Source organism: Chironomus tepperi, unplaced genomic scaffold (genome assembly GCF_022539635.2).
Source record: "Chironomus tepperi strain 1889 unplaced genomic scaffold, CSIRO-AGI_Ctep_v1 contig_309, whole genome shotgun sequence".
Lineage (NCBI taxonomy): Eukaryota > Metazoa > Arthropoda > Insecta > Diptera > Chironomidae > Chironomus > Chironomus tepperi.
Window position 1 is genome coordinate 1,284,555 of NW_027226431.1, and position 24,182 is coordinate 1,308,736.

The 24,182-nt window shown below is 35.1% G+C and overlaps 1 protein-coding gene across 2 annotated transcripts in view; it reads right to left on the minus strand.

Annotated features, from left to right (window-relative positions):
* Positions 1-24,182, minus strand: part of LOC139092631 (Ig-like and fibronectin type-III domain-containing protein 1) — a 48,746-nt gene that overhangs the window by 11,622 nt on the left and 12,942 nt on the right. The window contains exon 1 of one of the 2 annotated variants that reach the window (XM_070643108.1): positions 7,021-7,355. The exons of the other annotated variant lie outside the window; for it this stretch is intronic. The gene's annotated coding sequence lies outside the window, so the exon portion shown is untranslated. Of the gene's footprint in view, positions 1-7,020; positions 7,356-24,182 lie in introns of those variants that run through there. 2 annotated transcript variants of the gene reach the window in all.

Here is a 24,182-nt window from a genome sequence, read left to right on the forward strand (position 1 = left end):
TTACAAAATTATCGGTTTTTCGATTTTCGGAGGAGAGAATAAAATGCCCCTCGTGCCCTGTAAAAACTCAAAAAACATTTGACAAAATTTAAAAATTCAAAAACCGTTACAAAATAACGGTTTTTCAATTCTCGAAAGGGGAGAGGTCCCGTGTCCATCCCCCAAATGCCCCTCGTGCTTCGTACCTCAAATGCCGCCCACTCCCTGCCTACACCCCTGTCTCCATCCATCTATCTATCTATCTATCAACTTATCCCATATCTACATATATGTACCTTATAACAATACATCCAACCAGCAACAACACAACATGTGTTCAATCATCTGTTTGATTTAATATACATTAAAGTCATTTGATGGCTTTTGGTTAATGAATGTTTGTTGTTGTTGTTAGGTATGTAGAATCGCGAATAAGTTTAAGTAATCTCATGAAGGTCATCTATAGTGTATAGCATCTAGTATAGATTATTATTATATTCGTTAATGTTTAATAAATTTATTACTTCGGTATGAGACAAGTTCAAGACCTTACAATGTATCATCAATTCGTGTGCTTTTCTTTAGCTGATATTTTGTGGTGGCTGAGTTGGTTGAGGTAGACATTTTGGGTGATTTTTGGATGGAATGCTGATTTTCTGCTGTTTGCCTACATAGAATACAGAATGTGCAGTAGTTCCTATGTAAATGATACATATCTAGTGTACTTTATGACCTGATTCGTCGAACTGTATGCAACTGCGTACATGACCAGTTATTCCTTTCGATGTTGCCATTTCGTGAATGGTTTGCTGGAATTTGCTGTGCGGTTCAGAAAATGAGCTTGCAAGTTAACTTGAACGTAATTTTAGAACCAAGGCTCGAAGTCAAGTCGATTCAAGATTCAGGAGTAGGAGCGTATTCTGGGGGGTTTTATAGGGTCAACATTACCATTCCCTTTTTAGAAGATTTACCTTAATTGAGGTATAGTTCGCTTCGGGTCTTTAAGAATTGATTGAAATTTGTATGAAATCATATACTTCACAAGAGTCAGCAGAAAAATTTCCATACAAATTTTTAAACAATTCTTAGTAACCTGGATCGTTTTCAAGTTAACTTCGACTTCTGTGAGATTAGAACCTTCAATCATCAGTATGACCAAGTAAGGTAAGAACCTCCAATCTCCAAGATTTGCGTCACATCCACTCCAAAATCAAGCACTTCAAGAGTTCCTTCAAAATTTTAGATTCATTCAACGATAAAATGGTTCTCTTTCTCAACCACATATTGTTGCAATTTGATATGATGATGAGATTAGAGTTAATCATCACAGAACAATAAATTATTGTTTATGAGACGGGGAGGATACACGGTACATATAACATGAAAATTCCCTTTCTCTTATTCATTGTTTGTATTATGTTATGTTCAACATAGCATATTTATTGATGAAGGTTCATGATCTCTTGACACTCATTCATATCACAAGAGTGTCTGTTATCGATTTAATTATTTATATAGCATATCCAACTGTGTGAAGATGGAGAAGGTGGAATCGAGTATAATAATGAAATTTCCGGCTATAACTGCTTTTATGCTCTTTTTTTGTGTTGCTGCTCATTGATAAAAAATACTCAAGAGAGTCTGCATGCATAAAAACATATACAAAGCTGCTGCTGCTTGCTGCTTGATTTTTATTCAAGATCAATACATCGTTTGCCCATATTTGAATGTCAATGTTACGAGCATTCATACAGTATAGCTTTTACAGGTTCAACAGGTATTTCATTTCGATGCAAGCCACTACGTAATACCTTTTTTTTGTGTATTTTCTTATGTACTCACTCATTCGAAGTCAGTTGACAAGTGAGAGAACTGAGATAAATGGAGAAAAAAAATGCAGGCAGGCAAGTGTGTGCAATGGTCTCTTTCTGGTTGCTTTATCTGTGTTGATAGCAACACACAACTTGGATACGGTAAGACGACGGCAAATGTGATTATGAATTCAGCTGATGTTTGTTTTCATTAATTTTCATTTTTTTTTGTGTTTCGCAATTGAGAGAACAACGTCAGAATATGAAGATGGATGGTAAGAAAGTCTCTGTAGGGGTCGCGAAATACACAAAAAAGAGTGACTAGCTTCGGTCCAGCAAAATGTTAAAGGTTCTTATATCCAAATTATAATTGTATTAAAGAGAATCTTTTGTGGTCTTCATGTATATCTCAGCTGCTTGATCGATCATTTGGCTTTTTTATTGTATTTCGTTGAGGTTCAAGGTTGTCTTTGTTTACGTTTGGAATCAACGTCGATTCGAGTTTATTTTTAAAAGTGAAATAATTTTTTTTTGAAAATTTTCCATTTGATTGCTTCGATTGAAATTTTGATTTTGATAATTTCACCATTTAGATAGATTGCTTTATTCGATAGATTATGTGTTCTTGAGCCATTTATTTTGTAAGGAAACTTGATAGCAAGGTGAGTTGGATTGGCTTGATGACAACTTGATGACAGAATGCAATCTGTTGATTATCAATTATTCTTATTGTCTAATAATGACAATTTCTTCGGAACAATCTGTAAAATATGTCGTTGATCGTCAGTAGGTCTGGTTATTACCTAGACAATATGTCAAGAAATCCACTAGGGATGGTTAACTACTTATAGGTTTCAATACAATTATCATGAGTTCAAGTCTTGGCAGAGGCTTTTGTAATAACATAGGTTCTAAGCGTATCTTGGTACACAGGTTGCCCACCACTGCTTTAGTATAACAAAGCTAGCCAAGACCTGAACAACGCTCTTAAAATTCCTCCTACTTCAACAATTCACTAAATTGATCACCCGACGTAACCGAAACCACTAATACACCTTGTATCCCGACAAATGCAATAAGAAGTGTCATAAAAAATAGGAAGGAAGGAAACAAAAGAAGTAAAAAAAAACTTTTTCCTTCCATGATGAAAAAAAGATGAGATGTTTTTTTTTTGCAACTGTCGCAGATCTCGCGAGATGATAAATTTGTCAAAGGAATTTTTCCTTCCATTCCGTATTAAAAGGGCTTTGTTTAACTAATCATGCAGCTATCGAAACTTTTTTTTTGTCTTTCTTTGCACCCCTCTTTGTTTGATTTATTACGAAATTATTCAAAAATAAAAAAATTTATTTCAATAAAAGAAGGAGATATAGACACAAAAAGAAAACAGTGTCAATGTCGCAAAAACCGAATGAAAAATCGCTGTGCAGAATTGAATGAGAAATGTTGTTTTTGTTTTAAAAAACCGCAAATTGTATTGTTGTAGTGATTTTGAATTCCAATCAGGTACACACAAAAAAATGAACAGTATGAAGTAGGCAATTTAAATGTTTTCACAGTTTTATGACTATGGGCATTTTAATTTGATTGTATTACTTAACTTAACGAAAAAAATTCTTTATTAACACAATAAAAGATGTGAATTTTATTAGCTTTTAATAGGAATTACGCAAAATGTTTAAAGTCCTAAGGTTATTGATATAGGGCTAAAGCGCATTTTAGCCCAGAAATCAGTCAAGAATTATCCAAACTGTAGGATCCAACAAAACTTTCATCAAAAATAACGGTCAAAATTTATTTGAAAATTAACGGTCAAATAAATTTCAAATTGTTGTCGAGGGGAAAAACTTCCAAGAATTTTTGTAAACAAAGCAGAAAAATCAATAATTTAAGCATTTTGCAATAGTTTTGCATTTTTATTGGAAATTAGCAAGCGGAATCAAGCAATAGGTCCAGTTTCTGGCAAAATCTGAAGGCTTTAATGAATCACAATTGATCTGTTCAGCCAGGATAGTAAATAAAGTAAGTAAACAATAGTTTTAAGCTAGAATACCGAACGATAAACCAGTAACTCGATAGTATTGAGCTAATGCCTCAAACCAGAGTTCTCAACGATGTCTGGTTGCTGAGATCTCATCCAGTTAGCCAATCAAAGCATTTTTATTACGCTGCCTTTTTCAGAAATGCGCACAAAAACTTCCCTCTAAACTCATAACATTCAACGTCTTGTTTATTCTATTTACTATCAGACTACAGCTACTTGCTAATTAAATTTGCATTTCTGAAAATCACAACAATTGCTATTCAGAGTTGATAATTGAGTTCTCGTCTTAATTGCATGTAATTTGACAGAATTTTATGCATTAGCTTTGATGTGGCTTATGGACAATATTCAATTTAACTTTTATTAAAATTATGCATGATCTTGATGACTTTAGATTTACAATTGACATAAGCAATAAAGATCAAATAAAGTTGTTTGAATAATTTATGGATTTTTGTGCTTCAATTGTGATGTGTTATGTAATCATTGAATCTTGTTCTATTAGTTATTCAAGATTTATCAGAGGTTGAAGTCAAGTGAAGTTGACTTGAGTTGAATCTGCGGTTTTTGAGTAAATTCGTGTCGACGCGTTCTTCCCTCAACTCAACTTGATGTGAGTGACATCAAGTTTACTTGAGTAGAGTGTCGTCAAGTTGACATGCGTCCAGTCACGACAAGTTGACTTGATACGAGTGACGTCAAGTTGACTTGAGTCGATTGATGTCAAGTTGACTTGGGTCGAAAGATTTCAAATTGAATTGAGTCAAGTGACGTTAAGTTGACTTGAGTCGAGTGACGTCAAGTTGACTTGTGTCGAGTGACATCAATATGACTCGAATTGAGTGACATCTAGATAACTTGAGTGGAGTGACGTCAAGTAAACTTGAGTCAAGTGACGTCAAGTTGACTTGAGTCCATTGACGCTTAGTTGACTTGAATTGATTTGACTTGAGTCGGCTTTAATTTAGTCAACTTCGAGCTCTGATAGTCAAATCTTGGAGAAAACAGTCCTTTTATGTCCCCAAAGACCATCCTTCCATCATCATACTCTTCTAGATAAACAGCAGCAACAGTAACAAAGCACTTTCCCTCAAATCAAACTTCACACTAACCGCAATAAAGGCATCATCATTATAATGTCAATCGACAACCCTTTATTAGTTCCAATTGATATTATAGGAAATACCATCACTTAGTTCGTATGATTAAACACCTTAGCAATGACATTGTGTATAATCAAGTATCAATTGAGTTGTTATTGCATACAAATTGCATCAAGCTAATGAATTAAAATTTAGATCCACCAACGATAAATTAATTCACTAACGAACAGGTCTCTATTGACTCCCTTTTAGCGATTGTCAATGATTGAATGCTCTAAATATTTATTCTGTTTTAATTTATTTTAGAAGCATTCTCGCACATATGACAAGCTTGTTTGTCGTTGAAAGGAATTTTAGACACTATTATTTGAGTGATGGACAACAGCACATTGAAAATGATATGCTTCAAGGCAATTGAGTCAAATGATTGGGGTTTTAAGTTTGACGCAATGCCTAGTTGAATAATGTTATGATTTTTTTTTTTCGGTTGTTGGATCATTATTGATAATTTATGGACAGCAGTTTGATTTGAGCAATCGAATTGAGATTTCCGTAAAATATTCAATTTTAGTCATTGGATAGGCTGTTTATTAGAGGCTTTTTAGGTTGACATGCCCTAGATTAGTGGTTCGCAAACTGTAGTTGGATGGCAAATTAGGGAGTTCTGTAAAAAGTTCTCAATCATGCTAAACTAAAGCTCTACTAGACATGAACCTGGACAAGATTATCAACTTAAAGCATTGGTGGGCAACTTGCGTGTCGCGAGCACTAGTGTCCCCAATGAACCGAATGCCATGTATCATATGGCGTGTGCGGTTTCGGTCGAGGCTTACCATTAAGGTGCGCAACATTTTTGTAGAATTTATGTGTGTCCCCAAACCCTCAAAATGGCATTTAATGTGTCGTTAGCCGAAATAGTATGAAAACTGTCCTAGACTTTACACTTCCTCAAAAGTATACCTTTATTGCGATAGGCGAAGGCACAGAAGTGGATAATTTATATGTGTCACTTTTCTCTAAAGTCGAGTAGTCTCCGATAGCTCAGTGGTAGCAATGAGAATTGGAAGCATTCAATCGGAGATCATAAGACATGGGTTCGAGTCCCACTCGGGATTGGATATTCAGAATCATTCTTCTATATAATATCCTAACATTACAAAACACAACTTCGACAATATAAATCCATGCTATCTGTCTATAAGGTTGGAGGGTAGATAGGATTGGATAGATGCGGATTCCTGAGAATATTGTCAAGTTAAGAGCAGAGCTCGAACTCGACTTGAATTTTCTATGGAGTTCTGTATGGAGTCGAGTCTACTCTGATTGAGACACCTGATTGAGTCTGGTTGAGACACTGGGCATGCCTTAGAATACACAGTATGATTGACCACACTATAAGCATGCTCTTTTTTCTGCTTTGACCAGATCATACCCCAGGATTAACATAACAATAGACCTCAGTAGTTGACAACTCAATATTCATAACGATCGTCAATGATATCAATCTTAATGCCATCCGTAGCGTTAAAAATAATTCATATCACGATTGTTGCTGTATATGATAAAGATATAAATGACAAGGTGAAAAAAGCTGTGTTTAAATGGAAATTATATGCAGGAACAAAAACCTGCAACTAATCACCATAAATTGAAAATTCAACTTATTGATTTAGAAGCTTCTCAAGCTCAATTTAAATAATAATAACGATGTACTTCCACTTTTGTGTATATTTTTTGCTGCATTCATTAATAATGTCATAATGGCATGCAACAACATTTATTCCTTTTTTATCATCATCATTGTCATGAGAATACTAATTGCATAACCTTTGAGATCAGCACATGATTGCACTTCACTTTTTTATTTTATTTTATTTTTAAGCAGCACAACCTCCAAACAAAAAAATGCAATTCTTTTTGATCTTGAACTAAATTTATTATTTTTTTTTCCTCAAAAACTATTTCTCGTTCCTTTCTATCGATTTTTTTTTGTGTAGCCTTTTTTGACCGACATACATACATTAAAGTATAAATAAAACATAGAACAAAATAGAGAAAGGTTCATGAATTATTAGGGACTCACAGTATTCTATAGAATAAATGCACAAGACGTTTTTCTTCTGCTTCCTTTACTTTATATCCCAAAACTACCCAAAAACATAAAACACACGCGATTTTCCACTTCCACTTCCACTCTTCTTTTTCTTTAATGACTGTATTATTTCTTTGGATGACAATATAATCAGCTGCTTGAATGTTAAGTACATACACTATATCCACGACTTTTTTTGACAAAAGATATTAAAAATTAATTAAATTTTTCCCACAATCAACGAATGGAAATCAAAACGAACAGCAAATAGCAAAACGGCTTTTAAAAGTCTTTTTTTTTTCACTGATATTATCCGTTCCGTTCGACGTCTCGAATTGATCTGAAACGAAAAGTTTTGCTGGTTGTTGCTGACTTTTTTTTTTTTGTTTTGTTTCATAAAAACTTCCATGGTAATCCAAAGCGAATATTTTTTTTTACAGTGTTTTAATATTGACGTTTATATTCTCAGACTTGCTTGACTCTCAACTCTCGCTCGTCATCATCCCATCGGTGTGGAGTTTTTGAGCTGCTGCTCATTCATTATTATTATTGTTGATATGTGATTTTTTCAAATATTATCTAGTTGATTTTTTTGAGCAGAGTTGAGGTTTTGTTTGTATTATGATTGAATTTGGATATTATGTGTGAGATTTGGCAAGGTTTTGTTAGTGTTGCTACTGGAAAATTTGATTAGCATTATTTAACCTACACCGAATGTTAAAGTACATCACCCGAACAGCACAACTTGTTCGGTAGGGTATAGCTGCGTCGCCGTGTTAACGATAAGACGCAAATGACTGATGACATAGTTACGGATGGTTTTATTGAAACATAAAGAATGCTTTACGGGCCTAGCATTATGAGCTGGAGACACTGCAATAAGTAATCTATTAAACCTTTTAGACCTACAATGTAAAGTGAGATCTGAACCACATTGAAGCTCTGCACATTACATAGACATGAGTTCGTCATAAAACTAGATGCACCCTGCAATGTACCCAGTTACAATTCGCGTGCACAAGATTTGATCTAACGATGAAAGTATTATTCCGAATGCCGGTACTCAAGTGGGATTCGAACCCAACGTCTTATGATTTTCGGCCAATTGCTCCAGCCAATGAGCTATCAGGGGTTACTCGACTATATGACAAAGTGCTTTGTATAAATTGTACAATTTCTGTATCCCTCTTACCACTGTACTTTTAATAAATGGAATCCAATTCTAACAGATTTCGATCTATTTTTCAGATTTTATATTGAGTCTAGTCTACTTGAGTTGAGTTTTTCTTACAAAATTCAGATCGACCTTTGGTATTTTCAAAATGCAACTCGCAGTATTGTGCTGCTCGGATCAGGAAAAGCCTTGGTTTTCCGATTTTGAATATTGGTATGCATATAGCTAGTTAAATGATAATTATGTAATACATATCTATGTTGCAGTATCTTCAGCAAGCAAATACCATGATATGGAGAGCTCGCTCTTCTTACATATACTAGTTGAGCATACTCGCAAGCGTTATTCTCACCCAGAGCTCGAAGTCGACTCGGATTTTGTATGGATAAACCCACTTAAGTCGTCTTGACTTTTTACAAAATTCAAGTCGACTTCGAGCTCTGCTCTCACTTTTTTCTGGTCTTAAAAGCATGTTCTGTGCCTACTACGACGTATTTAGATGCAAGTAAGTAAATCTACACTGCATATAGCATTTATAACTGCCTAATCATCATGTCAATTAAACAACAGATCGATAAACTTGAAAATATAGTCAACAAGGTAGCCCAAGAGACAATAAACTTAAAACCAAGCAGTCGCACTTTGGAAAGTGTTTCTCAAGTGATTCTAACTTGCAACTTAATGTTAAAAATACTTTTTGATTCTAAGTATACTTTTTGCCTTGTGGACAACTATCTAAACGTGTCCCCATGGAGACTGACATCAAGAATCACATAAATCATCTAAAATTCCATCTCAACAACCCTGAGAACACTTCTAGGAGCAAAAAAAATAGAAAGATAGAAAAAACAGCAAAATCATTATATAAATCATTACTCAACACAATCCCGAATGATGTGGTTAAAGAGTTTGATTTTGTTGCTCTGACATTTGATCTTTAATTGTCGCAATACAGCAACCGACAATACAGCAACTTCAATTTCAATTCCTTAACCTCTTCCAGAATTAAATTATCTCATTTCCTAACAAATGATTCGACGATATATATATATTTCAAATAAAGGAGGGAAATATGACAACAAAGAAGAGGAGAGAAGCAAGTGAGACGAAATAAAAATCTCGTGAAACAGGTTCTGTTAATGAAACGAACAAAAAAAAATTAATTACGACTTCGTCATTTGAAAATAAAAAAAAGAAAGGAACGATAAAATATTCTTACGAATTTACATATCGACTCGGTGTGAATGTCCTGAATATTCAGCAAAAGAATGAAAATCCAGTTCTAATTTATTGAGCAATAGAAAATATAAATAAAAAAATTCTTTCAACAAAAACACAAAACACTGACTTAATGACTTGCAGTAGTTTTATACGCTGTTGATATTCTATTGAACGCAAAGTCATTTGATAGTCATTACTTTAACTCATATATGGAATTAAACTTAAAAAAAAGTTTTTCATCTCAAATGCAATTTTTTTAAAGCTTTTAAAGCCATTGATTTTTGTGGGATAAAAATTGCCTTTGTTTAGTGGTTTTAATAAATATTTGAACAATGATTGTTGGGATTTTAATTGAAAGGAACAGTAATTGATGTTCTATGATCCAAAGCTTTTGTTGCCTATTGTACTGGATGAATTGAAAATTGCATTAAATCTTCAATTTATAATCATAAATATTTCCGGATAAAAAGTGAGCCTTTTCATCAAAATTTCAACAAGTTCCTTTGTGATTATGCAAAACCATGGCAGCATGCAAGGATAATGTTATGCTTGACTGTTAATCTTATATTATACTCTTATGGAAACAGTGAAGAATTGAAGTTTATTTCAAAACATTAAAAAACGAACTTTCAAGATTTAAAAAATAACAAAAGTTCAAAATTTAAATTTAAGTTCAAAACAAATTTTAAAATTGGAACTTCGGAAATTTTTGGCGCGAACTTTGTGAATTTTCGGAAAATTATTAATTTTAGATTAAATACTCAAGAAGGAAACATCTAAAGGAAGAAATAAAGACAATATCTAAAGGAAGGCAATATTAAGGAACAATTAAAGACTAAATATAAAGACAAAAGGAAAAGGAACGCTTATTAGTACTAAATAAAGCTTTCACAAACAAAATTACTTTTAAGTTTAATCAGAAAAAGTCAGTGGATCACAATTGATTTGTACAGCCAGCGAGGTAGCGAGTAAGTATCACAATAAGCCAGAACTCAAAGTTGACTCGGATTTTGTATGGAATGTCCAACTTCGAGTTAAAAAAGTCAACATCGAACACAAATGATGTAAAATTCCATTACCCAAATCTCACTGATTGCAACAGGAACCCACTTGAAATTCTGAAACTCTAATTGGTACCCAAATCGAGCTTGCATCGCTCGGAAATGCACATTTCTCCCAAATGAAGCTTCAGCTTTGAAGGAGCTTTTTTAAACAAAAACAATGCAAAAACTTTTTTTGACTAGAACAGAGGATAATAATTGCTGCATGCACACAAGAACCATTGAAATGTAAAAAAAGCGAGCATGGATATAAAAACCATCTCTTTATCTATGTCGCTCTTCCTTCTGTTTATAATTTCTTTCCAACACAGTTTAATAACGAGATGAAAAAAAAATGGGAAATTATTATTGGATAAACTTTGAGAATCGGAACCGATTTTTTTTTTGCAATCTATTGCACAGAATTAATGTAATAAAGAAGTTTGAAGCATGTGCATGTGCTCAATGTGATATCGATTTGCTTCCTTTCATCACAAACTTAAATGCATTTGCTTGATGGCAGTTGACGACTTTTAAAGTTCTCAAGACGCCGATTGAATTCATTTCCAAAACTTTAATCCTCTTTTGAGTAACATTTGAGTCTTAAAGATTGTCTCTATTGCACCTCTGAATCCTTAAACTCAAGTGACATTATTATTATTTTTCTGCACCATATTATTGTGTATCGTTTGTAGCAGAAGCTATCAATGAGCTCAAAGCGTACAGAAGAAGAAGCAAAAAAATACGATTTAATTGTCAATTAGTGCTACAGCAAAAGAGCTATTGAATGTGTCATAAACCTTCATCTTCTTTCGTAACTACATTTTTATTTACGATATTGAATGTTGATGACATTTTTTTTTATTTCCATCTACTTGTGCCATTTGAAAATAAGAATTACGAAATGAAGCGGATCACGCTTCATGGGAATATTCACACAATACGCAGATTAGAAAACTGTACAGAAAAGTCAACTTGAACAAAATAATAGATTTATGAAATAAATGTGATATTTAATGATTACTTGAAAAGTAACTAAAATTATTTAAATGGAGTATAACATGTGCAGTTTCTACGGCTTGTGAAAATTTTCACGCCTTCACTCGCTTCGCTCCGTTCAGGTCGCAAAAATTTGTGAGCTTCGCTCAACCAAGTCCGAACTGCGTTCGAACTATTATTGTTCGAGCTTCGCTCGACTATTTCTCTACTAACGGCAACAAACATAGATATGCAGTTTCTGGTACTTGGGAAAATTTTCACGCAAACAGACGCTTCGCTCCGTTCAGGACAAAAATTTGTGAGCTTCGGACAGACAAGTCCGACTGCGTTCGAACTATTATTGACGAGCTTCGCTCGACTATTTCTCTACTAACGGACAAACAGACGTTTCTGGAGCTTGGGAAAATTTTCACGACGCTCCGACAGACATGAGCTTCGCTAAACCAAGACTGCGGTCGGACAGACAGACAAACAGACGGTCGGACAGACAGACAAACAGACGGTCGGACAGACAGACAGACAAACAATAGCGTCTTTTCTTTGAAAAATGCGCTAAAAACTGATTATTGGCAATGATTTAACTGATATTTGCGGAAATATGCAATGTATGTACATTCCATCTATATTTATCGTGCTTAAACACATGTCATATGGCTTTTTTTCAATGCTATGGTCATCTGTGACATGATCTCGTCATGTCCGTACCATTACTATGGCAAATAAAATAGTAAAGTAGGCTCGATGGAAGTGATAATTATTATTTAATGGACTTAAATTCTCAAGCAATCTTTTTTGTTCTTTAACAGTACACAAATAAAAAAATCCATTGCCTTACTCATTAGCATCGCTTTCAGAAAATAATATTTGTACAAAACTAAGTGTTAAGCTTTTTAAAATTATGCAATATTGCGATTGAATGCTCATTGAAGGGTGTGATTTTCAACACTTTTTTACATCGATATGATCATTGAACTTTATGAAATAAAATGTAAAGTATCTTATAGGAATTAATTATAATTAATTTCATGTATCACTTATCGCATTAATGAAAATGGTTGTGAATTATGAGATTGCAGGGTTGATTCCAGATCACTTCCAGACTATCAAAATATCCAGTAGGATCCATATAACTTCCAGACACATAAAAACATGATCCAACAGAATTAGACTTTCCAGTTCACTTCCAGACTATCAAAAGAGAACATTTTGGATATTGCTGATTACCTTGGCACAATGATTTCATGGTTAATTTCACTTTTCTGATTACAACCTTGTGAGATATATTTCATGAAAGAGTCTCTAGATCAGTGGTGGGCAATATGCGTGCCGCGACACACTAGTGAAGTGTTGGAAAACCGGTGTGCCGTGACACACTTGTGTGACGTTGTATTTATGTCATGAACCGCATGTCGCGTTTTCGGACGTTGCTAACCATCATGGTGCGCCGCGGAACAATAAAGGATCCATATAACTTCCAGACACATGATCCAGTAGGATCCAGTTCACTCCAGTCAATAACGTGTTGCATGACTAACCCTAACAGACAAAGGTTGTTCTTTATGGTACAGTAATACCACTAATGTTCCCAAAAGCATTCTCTTTGTCTGTTAGGATAATCTTGCAAGACAGTGGACAACATAATCTTGGCATAGAATTTAGAAAATGAGAGTCAACAAATGAATCTCCTTCATGCGCCATCTAAGAACGACCCTGTATTACAATAGATCTGTACAGAAAACAAAGGAAGTAATCAAGTAAAGCGCCACTGTGTCTTTCATGGCACGCTTCTGGTAGCCTTTCTTAGTCAAAATTAGTCATTAGTCACAGTACCCTAATGAAAATTTACATTCCGAGTGGATATATTTGACATAATGTCTAGTTAATAAATAGACATACGGTCGACTAATGACATTTTCTCCAGAATATTCCATAAAATATGCCGTTACTCGACCGAAGGTCTGGTTATTAATTTGGACGTTATGTCAATCTGTCCACTCGAATAAGCTACGTGATTCATAAAAGTATATTCAACATGACTTGGATTTTTGCACAAAACCTGAAATATCCCGCCAAAAATAGAACATGCTAAACTTCCTAATTTTGATCTAGCATTGATAAACAATGAGCAATCAGGTTTTATTCAACATTCAAATTCATATGGACCAGCACAAAAAAATTGCATAAACAGCACATATCCATCTAATCACAATTCTTTAGAAATATACTGCAACTCTGCGCCATATGACAACAAAAACAGCACAACTTCACATAAGCGAAAAAAAAACGTAAAGTCAAAAGCGACAACAAAGACAGCGATGACGCCGATGCTCGATAGTTTTTGAAGGTCATTTTTATTTACATCTGAATACGTTGAATTCTTTTAATGCCTTCTTAATATTTTTCAATGCTTATGGTGATATTTGCCATAATTTATGATATTTATGGTGAAGCAGGTGATATGCAATGACATAATAGGTCGCTAACACCGCAGTGCTTATTTTATTCTGAATATTGCATGCACAATATTTTTGCAAGCTATATTCCATATATGCATTCACATATGAATGGCGCAATGTAGCGTAAAATGCACACATAAAGAAATTGTATAATTTTTGGTTCTCTTTTTAGTGGATTTTACTTAAAGGAAAAGCGCAACTGTGTCTTTCAATGGTACCTCCTGAGTGGACAATTTTACAAAATTTCTGTCTGTCTGTCCGTCCGTCTGTTTGTTCGTCTGTCTGTCTGTCCGTGTCTATGCACAAAACCTCCCGCCAAAAATCCGTCTTCCTTCTGTCTGTCTGTCCGTCATAAGCAGCACAAGTCGTCCGTCTGCAACTTCTGTCCGTCACATCTTGTCCGTCCGTCTGTTTGTCTGTCCGTCCGTCTGTTTGTCTGTCCGTCCATCCGTTTGTCTGTCTATCTATCTGTCCGTCTATTGTCCGTCTGTCTGTTTGTTCGTCTGTCTGTCGTCCGTCTTTCTGTCGTCCGTCCTGTCTGTCTGTCTGTTTGTCCGTCTGTCTGTCCTGTTTGTCCGTCCGTGTCTCCGACCTTCTGTCTGTCCGTCCGTCTGTCTGTCTCCTGTCCTGTCTGTCTGTCTCTTTGTCCGAATGTATCTGTCCGTCCGTCCGTCTGTTTGTCCGTCCGTCCGTTAGTCCTTCTCTTTGTCCGAATGTCTGTCCGTCCGTCTTTTTTTCCGTCTGTCTGTCTGTCCGTCCGTCTGTCTGTCCGTCCGTCTGTTTGTCCGTCCGTCTGCCTGTCCGCCTGTCTGTCTGTCCATCCGTCTGCCGCTCAACTACTCTTCCAGTTTAAGCTTTCGTCGGTCACGAGTGACCAAGTCTATACTAGTTTTTTTTTTGGAACTAATCTGCATGCAAAGCTTTTACAATTTTTCGTCGGAATATGACTTTTTATCGTATTCACGTTATGCTGTTTGTTTAATGGAATTGCTTCTAATGTGAGCAGTTGCTTGAGCTAAAAGCTTATTATTATTATGGGAATTAGAGATCAATGATCATACGAAAAAGGTCTCATCTTTTATTTATGAATAACCACAAAAAAGCTTATTATCGTACGCACACTTAAAACTGAGTGAGCATACGAATAAGTCATTCAGAATCGATTGTTCACGATGTTTTCGATTCATTGTTCAATTTACTATATGTACATCCATATTTCATAAAACGCGAAAAAGCAATCAATAAAGTCACATTTAATTTATTTATATGATTCAAATCACTTTTGGCAACAGTTAGCGATTTGTATAACATAAGCAGCAATACTGAAAATGCGAGAAATAACAAAAAAAATGTATATATAAATTGATTCAATAATAAGGGGAGCAGGTGCTAAAAGGCAAAGCATGAATCGAATTGAATCCAATCATAAGTGAGAATCCAATGGAAGAGGAAAAGCGTAGAAAAAAAATGAAAAGTCAGAAGAATGAGATGCAAGAATGAAAGTGTTTATCTAAGGAACATATATTTGGATATATGTAATAAGAAAAGATATTTTTCTTCTCGGGAATTTGCCGTGAAGCTCAACGTGCCTTTGGTGGTTGTTCATAAATGACGTCTGTCAGAAAATGTAATTTAAGCGTTTCCTTAGTTAAAGATGAAATTATGATTTTTAGAGACTTTAAAGCATAGCATGAGTATTGACATGGTAGAATCAATAGTTGGAGTATATATTAAGGTATAGCCTCACAATCATCTTTGGTAGTCTTACACAATGACATACATAAGGCGACATTGCAAGATTGAGAATTAGGGCTCTGTGGCCGAATGCTTAGCAACAGACTGATTATCTGTATCACTATTTATGAGAGGACATGTGTTCGATTCCCATAAGAAGCCAATCTTTTAATTCTAACATAGAGTGCTGACAATACACTAACAAACAAAGAGCATACTCTGAGTATAGTCACTTTTGTGTGCATGCTAATTTGTATGAAACAAGCATGCTTTGAGTGTGTGAACATGCACTTTGTATGTTAGGGATATGACAGGGATTCTTACAATGCTCACGGGATTAGACTAACTAATTTTGTTATTAGATATACACCACTAACTAGCTTCATATTCTCACTATCTTCTGTACCCCCGAAAAGCACAAATTGGCTAATCAATCAAAAATCCTGCTCCAGTCCGACATGACTATTAAATGTCCATGTCTTTGATAATACCAATGATGTTCGTTTAGCACTGATTAAGCATATTCTCTACTACTACAAAATTCGGAATCACACCAGAGACATGTCACTCTGATGTCGGATTCTGTATCGATTAGCCGACCAGTACCGACTAGCCGACCAGTACTGACTAGCAGACTAGTGCTATTCGGATCTATTGGACATCACTCACAACTGCCTCCCCTATAATTCCTCCGCCGTACTTTTATGATTCCAAAGATTTTTCAGTCTTCGTGATGTCTATACAACACAATTGTCTACAATCTGACGAAGGTTCGAAAACAACTTTGTATGCTGAGAAGACACGAGTACACGCCACTTAGACTATACTTAGACATTAATTTGATCTTCAAATATTCTTTTCGGATTGGAGCTCATTTAGAGAATGTGCCAATGATGAAATTTGATAGGTTTTTGAACCGTATCATGTGGCTTAAGAGTATCCAATAAATTACTTTATAACATTTGGTGCTTAATTTCAGTACAGAATCATTTGTTCAGAACAGGTTTCCTGTTCTTATAATGGTATAATGATCGATTTCCAGTGATTTTGTAAAGTCTGAAGGTAAACCCAAAAGAATAATTAGCCTTTGTGTCTTTATATACACGATACGTGAGAACAGCTTACATGAAGGAATCAAGATTCTTTGTCATTGAATGGTCTTGTCATGATGCCATTCTTAGATTCACAACAAAAAGCTTCTCTTGACTGATTACCTTTTCCTACTTCCATTTCCATTCAGTCTTGTGATATTTCAATTGCCTTCCCCTACCAGTCAGATTCTTATGAGCGCATGAAGGCATCAAAAAGTATAAAAATTGAGAATCAATTTGTAGATCATTGGTATAGAGCTGTTTTTATGGATTTCTTTCTTTTTCTTCATTGAAGCGTTATTTGATATGAGATTATGCTGCTATATTTTTTATATCGCACTTTATCGCCCCTATTTATTGCGTATATATGTCGATTGGAACTAAAATTTAAATACATTTTTTCCTATCCAGGTTATATCAGGGCAAAGGAAGAAGCAAAAACTTCCCACATCCTTTATAAACATTTGCAATTTCAACTTCAATATTACGTTACATGTGTTGTAATAAGGCAAGAAAAAAAAGTAAGGCAAGAGCATCAAAGGAAACCAGAGAGGAAAAAAATTATAATAACAATTTCTCTTACTTTACTTTTTTTTTCTTTTTTTTAAATGCTTGAATTTATGCGCGTGGAAACTTTTTAAATCTTTTGCCTTCTTTTCTTCCTCCTCCCTTTGGCTTCTTCAATAAATGGCAATGAATGGTATAGCTTGTTGTTAAGTTCATGCATTGATTTTTTTTTTAAAAAATATTATCTTAACTTTAAGAAATATTGTAGTTAAATGTAAATGGGATTTGTATGCAAATGATGTCTCAATTTTGAAATTATATTATGTTAATATGAATCTCAGTTGGCTTGGCAATGAGTCGAAATGACTCGACAATGACTCAAAGTGGCTCGGCAGTGAATCAAAGTGGCTCAACAGTAGTTGAAGTGGCTCGGTGGCGGAAAAGCTTAATACTTTGGTACCTAATTATTGTAAACTCTGCGGTCAAGGGTTCGAGACTCGGCATTGAGAAATTTCTAATTTGCCGTTTTGAATCATTTGTGAATCATCAGTTTTGAAATTATAATGTTAATATGAGATGGATCTGAGTTCGGCACTTAACTTCAATCGTTTAGGCAAGTTAGTAGTTCCGCGAATCACTTTATATAATTCTTGGAGGAAGGCTGTTGATAGAGACAGTGTAGTCCCCAATATTGGCAATTGGTAAAAAGTCTGTGATAGAAACAGTTTAAGACGTCAACTGAATGAGGCTATGGGATCACAGCTAATATGTCAGGATCAGCTTCGAGACCCGTTCTTTGATTCAATGTTGTTTATGTCTTCAATTTTGTCTTGGTTTTCTTTTTAATAATTGGATTCGAACTTCCGAGTTTCTAGTTTTGACATCAAATTTACATCAATCGCACTGCCGATTACTTTACATAGGCATCTAGTTGATCAATTGTCAATTCTGCGTCGTAGTCAGGGTGGGGCTGTCATTCAACCCTCTCATCCCTGTTTCAACAAAATTCTTCAATTTTCTAGCATTTTTCGAGACAATAAATCCAGAATCCGTTTGAAATTTAGAGTTCCAAATAAAAAACTTGAAAATTCACCTTCTGTTTACACCAGTGGTGGGCGACCTGTATGCCGCGACACACTAGTGTGCGGTTTTGATCGAGGCTTACCACTAAGGTGTGCCATGAAAAATAAAAGGTTGCCCACCACTAATCTTCACCCTCGTCTCACTCACCCCATATTTTGTCTACAACCATCATTCATTAACAACCCCATCATGTAAAACAGTAATAACATTAGTATTTTAAATTTCCTTTTTCGAAATCAACTTCCAGACCGGAGTGGGTAGACAAAAATATTTTTGGCACTCATCGCTCTTCCAATTTTTCAAATTTAATTGAATTTTTTTCGAAAAAAAAGGAACGCTGTATTGTTTAAGGACGAAGTCAGATAACGACAAGGAGCAATGATCGCTTCCAGCAATTTTCTTTGCTTCACACAAATTCAACTCGGAAGCAATTTTCATAAAATATTAATTTCCTCTCGTTTTTTTTTTCCATCTCAGTCATGACTGTACAAACAAAAGTACAAGCTATGTAGTAAGAGCCAACACAAACAGCAATGATGCTGTTAACTGAATTCTTATTGCATATGTGATGGAATTTTGGGGTTTCGTTTTTGAGATGATGAAGATAATAAAAGTAATGATAATATGCATGGATTATGATGGTTAAGGTGGAATTTATGTTCCCAGCCAACAATTTTTTCAATAACTCAAAATTTTATCTCATGCGATGGAATGTCCTATGGGAGATGTACCCAATATCTCAAAATTACATATTTCGACGATTGGATGCCTTAAGAGTTGGGATAATGGATGTTGAACTTTATTCTTATAGAGGTTGCGGTTAGGATAGGCGAAATTTTTCATATGATGGAGATTTGGAATTCTTATTGTCAATAAAATTTAATCTCCTTTTTCTGGGAATCATGTAAATAGATTTGAGGATATGAAAGTAATAAAGAGTTGTCGATATGGATGTCCTTCGGAGAAGTGTTGTATTGTGCATTTTGTTGTTAATTTAGTCTATTTGCTGACATATGTACGTCGTGCAAAATGTCATTGGATACGAAGACAGAAAGTTAGATTCGTCATTTATGCTGTTCGGATGTATACCGAGCATATACCGAATATACACCGAATGTACACCAAGCATATACCAAGTATAAACCGAGTGTATATTGTTTGTACACTGAGTATAAACCGAGTGTACAAGTAAACCGAGTGTACACCGAGTAAACACGAGTTCAAACCGAGTATACACCGAGCAAACACGAGTACTAACCGAGTGTAAACAGAGTATAAATCGAATGTGCGCCGAGTATAAACCGAATGTACTCCGTGTATACACCGAGAGTACACTAAGTATACATTGAATATGCACTGAGTGTACACCGAGTATACACTGAATGTACATCGAGTATACATCGAGCATGCACCGAGTGTACATCGAGCATAAACCGAGTGTAAACCGAGCATGCATCGAGTTTACGAAGTGTACACGATACACGAGTGTACACGAGAATATACACCAAGTGTACACAATTGTACACAAAGTATACACCAAGTGTACAAGTGTATACGGAGTATAAACCGAGTCCATACTGAACATACACCGAGCGTCTTCCGAGAATACTTTAAGTGTCCACCGAGTATAAATCGAGTGTATACCGACTATTAGCCGAGTATACACCGACTACAAACCGAATGTACATCGAGTTTCCACCAAGTGTACACCAGACATTGAGACAAAGATTGATCCTCAACAAGTTCTTTCCAAAATTCATCTTAAATTCCACTTTTATGCACCTTTATAAAAATTTACAGTACAAACCTTTAAATTCACAAAATAATGATAAATTTTCAATTAATCGAGTCATACGTAACATTAAAGGGTACCATGACACGATCAGTATACATAATAAAGCGTGAATGTTCATATACTCGTATATGTTTTATGTACGCAATTATCATTCAATATTTCACATATTTATTGAGAATTTCATTGCGTAAATGTGTTTTTTTGTTTTTAATGATATCAAAAATTGCTGCCATAAGGAAGCAACAAAAAGTTTGTCGAGAAACATAGGAAGAAAAAACTCAAATGCCATTATATATATGTAGCGGTATTTGGCTGGAAGCTTATTTGATGATTTTATTCGAAAACGTTTACGTTCAGTAAAATTGTTATTAAATGCCATAAATTTTAAAGAAAAGCAACATTAAGAGTCCTTTACATTATGTATGTATGTAAAATGAGAAATTTTTCTTTTTTCAAACCATTCATACTGAATATTGGGTATGAAGCAGAGGTGGGCAACCTGTGTGCCGCGACACACTAGTGTCATCAAAACTCTTTTGAACCGTATATCGTGTACGGTTTCGGTCGAGGATTACCACCAATATATGTCCTGAAAATAACAGGTTGTCCACCACTGGTATGACGAATAAGAAGAATGTAAGCAGTAGCATCAACATCATCATTGCTGTTCATATATATATATATTTCTCGTGATTGCATGAAAGGGAGCGAAATGCTTCGTCTTTTTTTGTGAAATGTAACTGAGTAGGTGATAAGCATTAAAACATATGTACATTATTATTATTATGTTTATTTTTCACGAGCTCTTATTGCCATTGCTCTTGCTGATGCGTTTTTTCATACATTTCAACAGTCGTGGGCAACCTATGTGTCGTGGCACACTAGTGTGTAGTCAAATTGTTTTCGACATGCTACAAACCACATGGCAGAGTTGCAAAGCAGGCTCCTGTCACATACAAAAACCGTACAAATTCTTTGTAATTTGTATGGTTTTTTAGAAACACAACACACATTAAAAAGAAATTGTACGGTTTTTGCATAGTTTTTAATTATCAAAAAATCGTAAAACCATACAAAACCATACAAATTATCAAAAAAATTGTACTGTTTTTGTATATTTTTTTGTTACAAAACCATACAAATTATCAATAAATTGTACGGTTTTTGTCGTTTTTTTTTTTGGTTACATAATTTTTTTCATGTGACAGATGACTGTTTTGCAACTCTGCCCCATGCCATCTGCGGTTTCGGTCGAAGCTTAACACCAGTATGTGTGATGTCACAAAAAAGGTTGCCCACCACTGCATCACAGGATTTCGCATTTGTTTGTACACTTTTAAAATAAATATATATATATGCACAAACATGAACCCATAACCCAGAATCACATCATTTTTGTACAGTTGCATGTACATACATAAGGTATGTGTTAGGGAATCAACTTATGTTGTCATACAAGAAAATGAATATAAAAATAAAATATATAGCATGAGTCAGGCACAGTGTGGAAGAAGAAAATCTATATAGTAACAAACTAAGCATTGGCATAACAAGTGAGAAAGAGGAATGCAGAGCAAATGGATGTCTTCATATTTAAATTATTGTCGTCGTTGTCGATCTCCCCTGTCTGTTTTGATATATGGCTATAATAATATATATATAGTCTACATAACAAACGAATGATGATGTTGATTTGAATGGATGAAGTTCCATAAAAACATTCGAAAGGTGTTTTATGACGTGTCATGGGCGCATTTTTACTACATCACTTGATGTAGACCATGAATATTTTAGTTTCATTAATAATGCATGTGATTCTAATGTTGTGTTGACTGTAGATGTCAAGGAACTGTCTCATGGCCTAAGTTTCTTTTATTAGAGTTGAATGAGGCTAGTCACGTGCAGCAAAATTAGTTAAGATTCCAAAAAACACGATTGAGACTTATGTCGAGAAGACAAAACAATTGCAGCCAACTGCTATAAGCTACATGATGTGCCAATAGACAAACAATTGGAACAAATTGATGAATTCGGTCGGGTAGGGTTAAGGACAGTGAAGCATTTGGCTCTAAGTAGGCTTAGGGACATTTTAGAATTTGGCAAATGACAGCCACCGATATAAATCAACTGAGAGAGGCTATGGAACATAGATGATGAGTATGGCCAAGGAAGTAAGCTTTTAGATGCGCAGGCCTACATTTTCTGCATTTTAGATGCACAGGACGGGAGCTGTTGAAATGCTTTTGAGCTGTACCTTATAGGTCGAAGGCTGCAGACCTGCAATTTTGGAAGGACGAATCCTACCTCTAAGTAAACTGCCACCACTGCTTAGTAACAACATTTGAAAAAATAACGGTCAATAAATATTTGAAAAATGTCGCTCAGTCCTTCAGCATCCAAGAGCATTATAATAAAGATAGAAGAGACTTGATGCTCATTGTTGCCTTTTCCTCGTTACTCTAGTATTTTCTTCCATTATTCAACAACCTGTCGCTTCCTCTTTCCCCATTCACATTTTCAGGATTATGACTTTTAATTTTTTTTTTTTGCTGCTATTTTTATAATAAAACGAGATTGTGACTGCTTAGATTCCGTATTTTTTTTCCTCATTTTGCTTCCTACTACGGTACGTATTCCCGACTCAATGATAATGAAAAATTTTTACTTTATGATTTCCTTTGTAATGAGAAATTCTAATTGAAATTTTTTTTTCCCTTTCCTTTCCAGTGTGCAATTATAAAGAAGTAAAAATGTAGGGCAGTGGTGAGCAACCTGTGTGTCGTGGCACAGTGTGACGCTATTGTGACACTGTGTGTGACACTAGAGTGCGCATTAGTGTGACACTTGTGTGACATTAGTGTGACACTAGTGTTACTAGTCCGACACTAGTGCGTGCCACTTGTTCGACACTAGTGTATGTTACTAGTCCGACACTAATGTTTACCACTAGTCCGACACTAGTGTGCCACTAGTCCGAAACTAATGTTTCCCACTAGTCCGACACTAGTGTGTGCAACTAGTCCGACATCAATGTATGCCAACTGATACAAATGTATGCCACCACTCAAGTGCATACCACCAAGGTGTACCGCAAAAAATAAAATGTTGCCTACCACTGATGTAAAGGAATAAAATATTGTCAACTTCGTTCCCTCATCAAGCTTCATTTTCATCTCCACAATATAATATATATGAATATGCTTGAAACAGATTGAAACAAATCTACTCATCAAAAAAAAGGGTTACAGACAGGAATACTATTATGTGACAATTTAAATATAGAAGTAGGTGGATGCAATCATCATCCCCTAAATATTTCCATCATTCCATACTGTGACAATGATGACTAAAAATGTATCGTATACAGTCAAAAGATTGTGACTGAAAAAAGGGTTAATATTTAAATCCTGTATACATATCTATGTACATGCATAAATAGATGATGGATTATGGAGAGGAACAAGAAGACATGATAATTTTGGGGATTGGAGCCTTTTAAATTAGGGGTAATCAATGCTTTAGTAATTAATTTCAAACTGTTGAAAAATAATCAATTACAATTCTATCTTGAAGGCAATTTAAAAGGGTTTGCTGGATGAGGGAAATTAAGGAAGATGTGAGTGTGATGATAAGCTGATGTAATTTCGCAATAATCGTGCGGTAGATGGGGTAGGAATTTGGCGCTTACGAGAATTTAAAGTGATAAAGCAAGTGAAGGTTGGCGTTGTAATTTTCCCGAACAACACAGCACATCTTGTTCGCTATTGCACCAGAACGTTGTCATATTGAGGATAAGACGCGACGTTGTACTATTGGAAGCCAGAAACATTTGAACAAAATGAGAAGTTTTGAACCCTAAACTCCATAATTTTCCTTCAAATACGCCCCTGAGCCCGCTATGAATTGGTGCATTGAAGTGGCTCAGTGGCGGAATGGTTAAGTACTTCGGTATCTAATTGTTTCAATACCGACCCTGCGATCATGAGTTCGAAACTTGACAGGGGAAATTCTCACTCGTCCTTTTTCGATTCATATGTAGTAGAAACATGACTC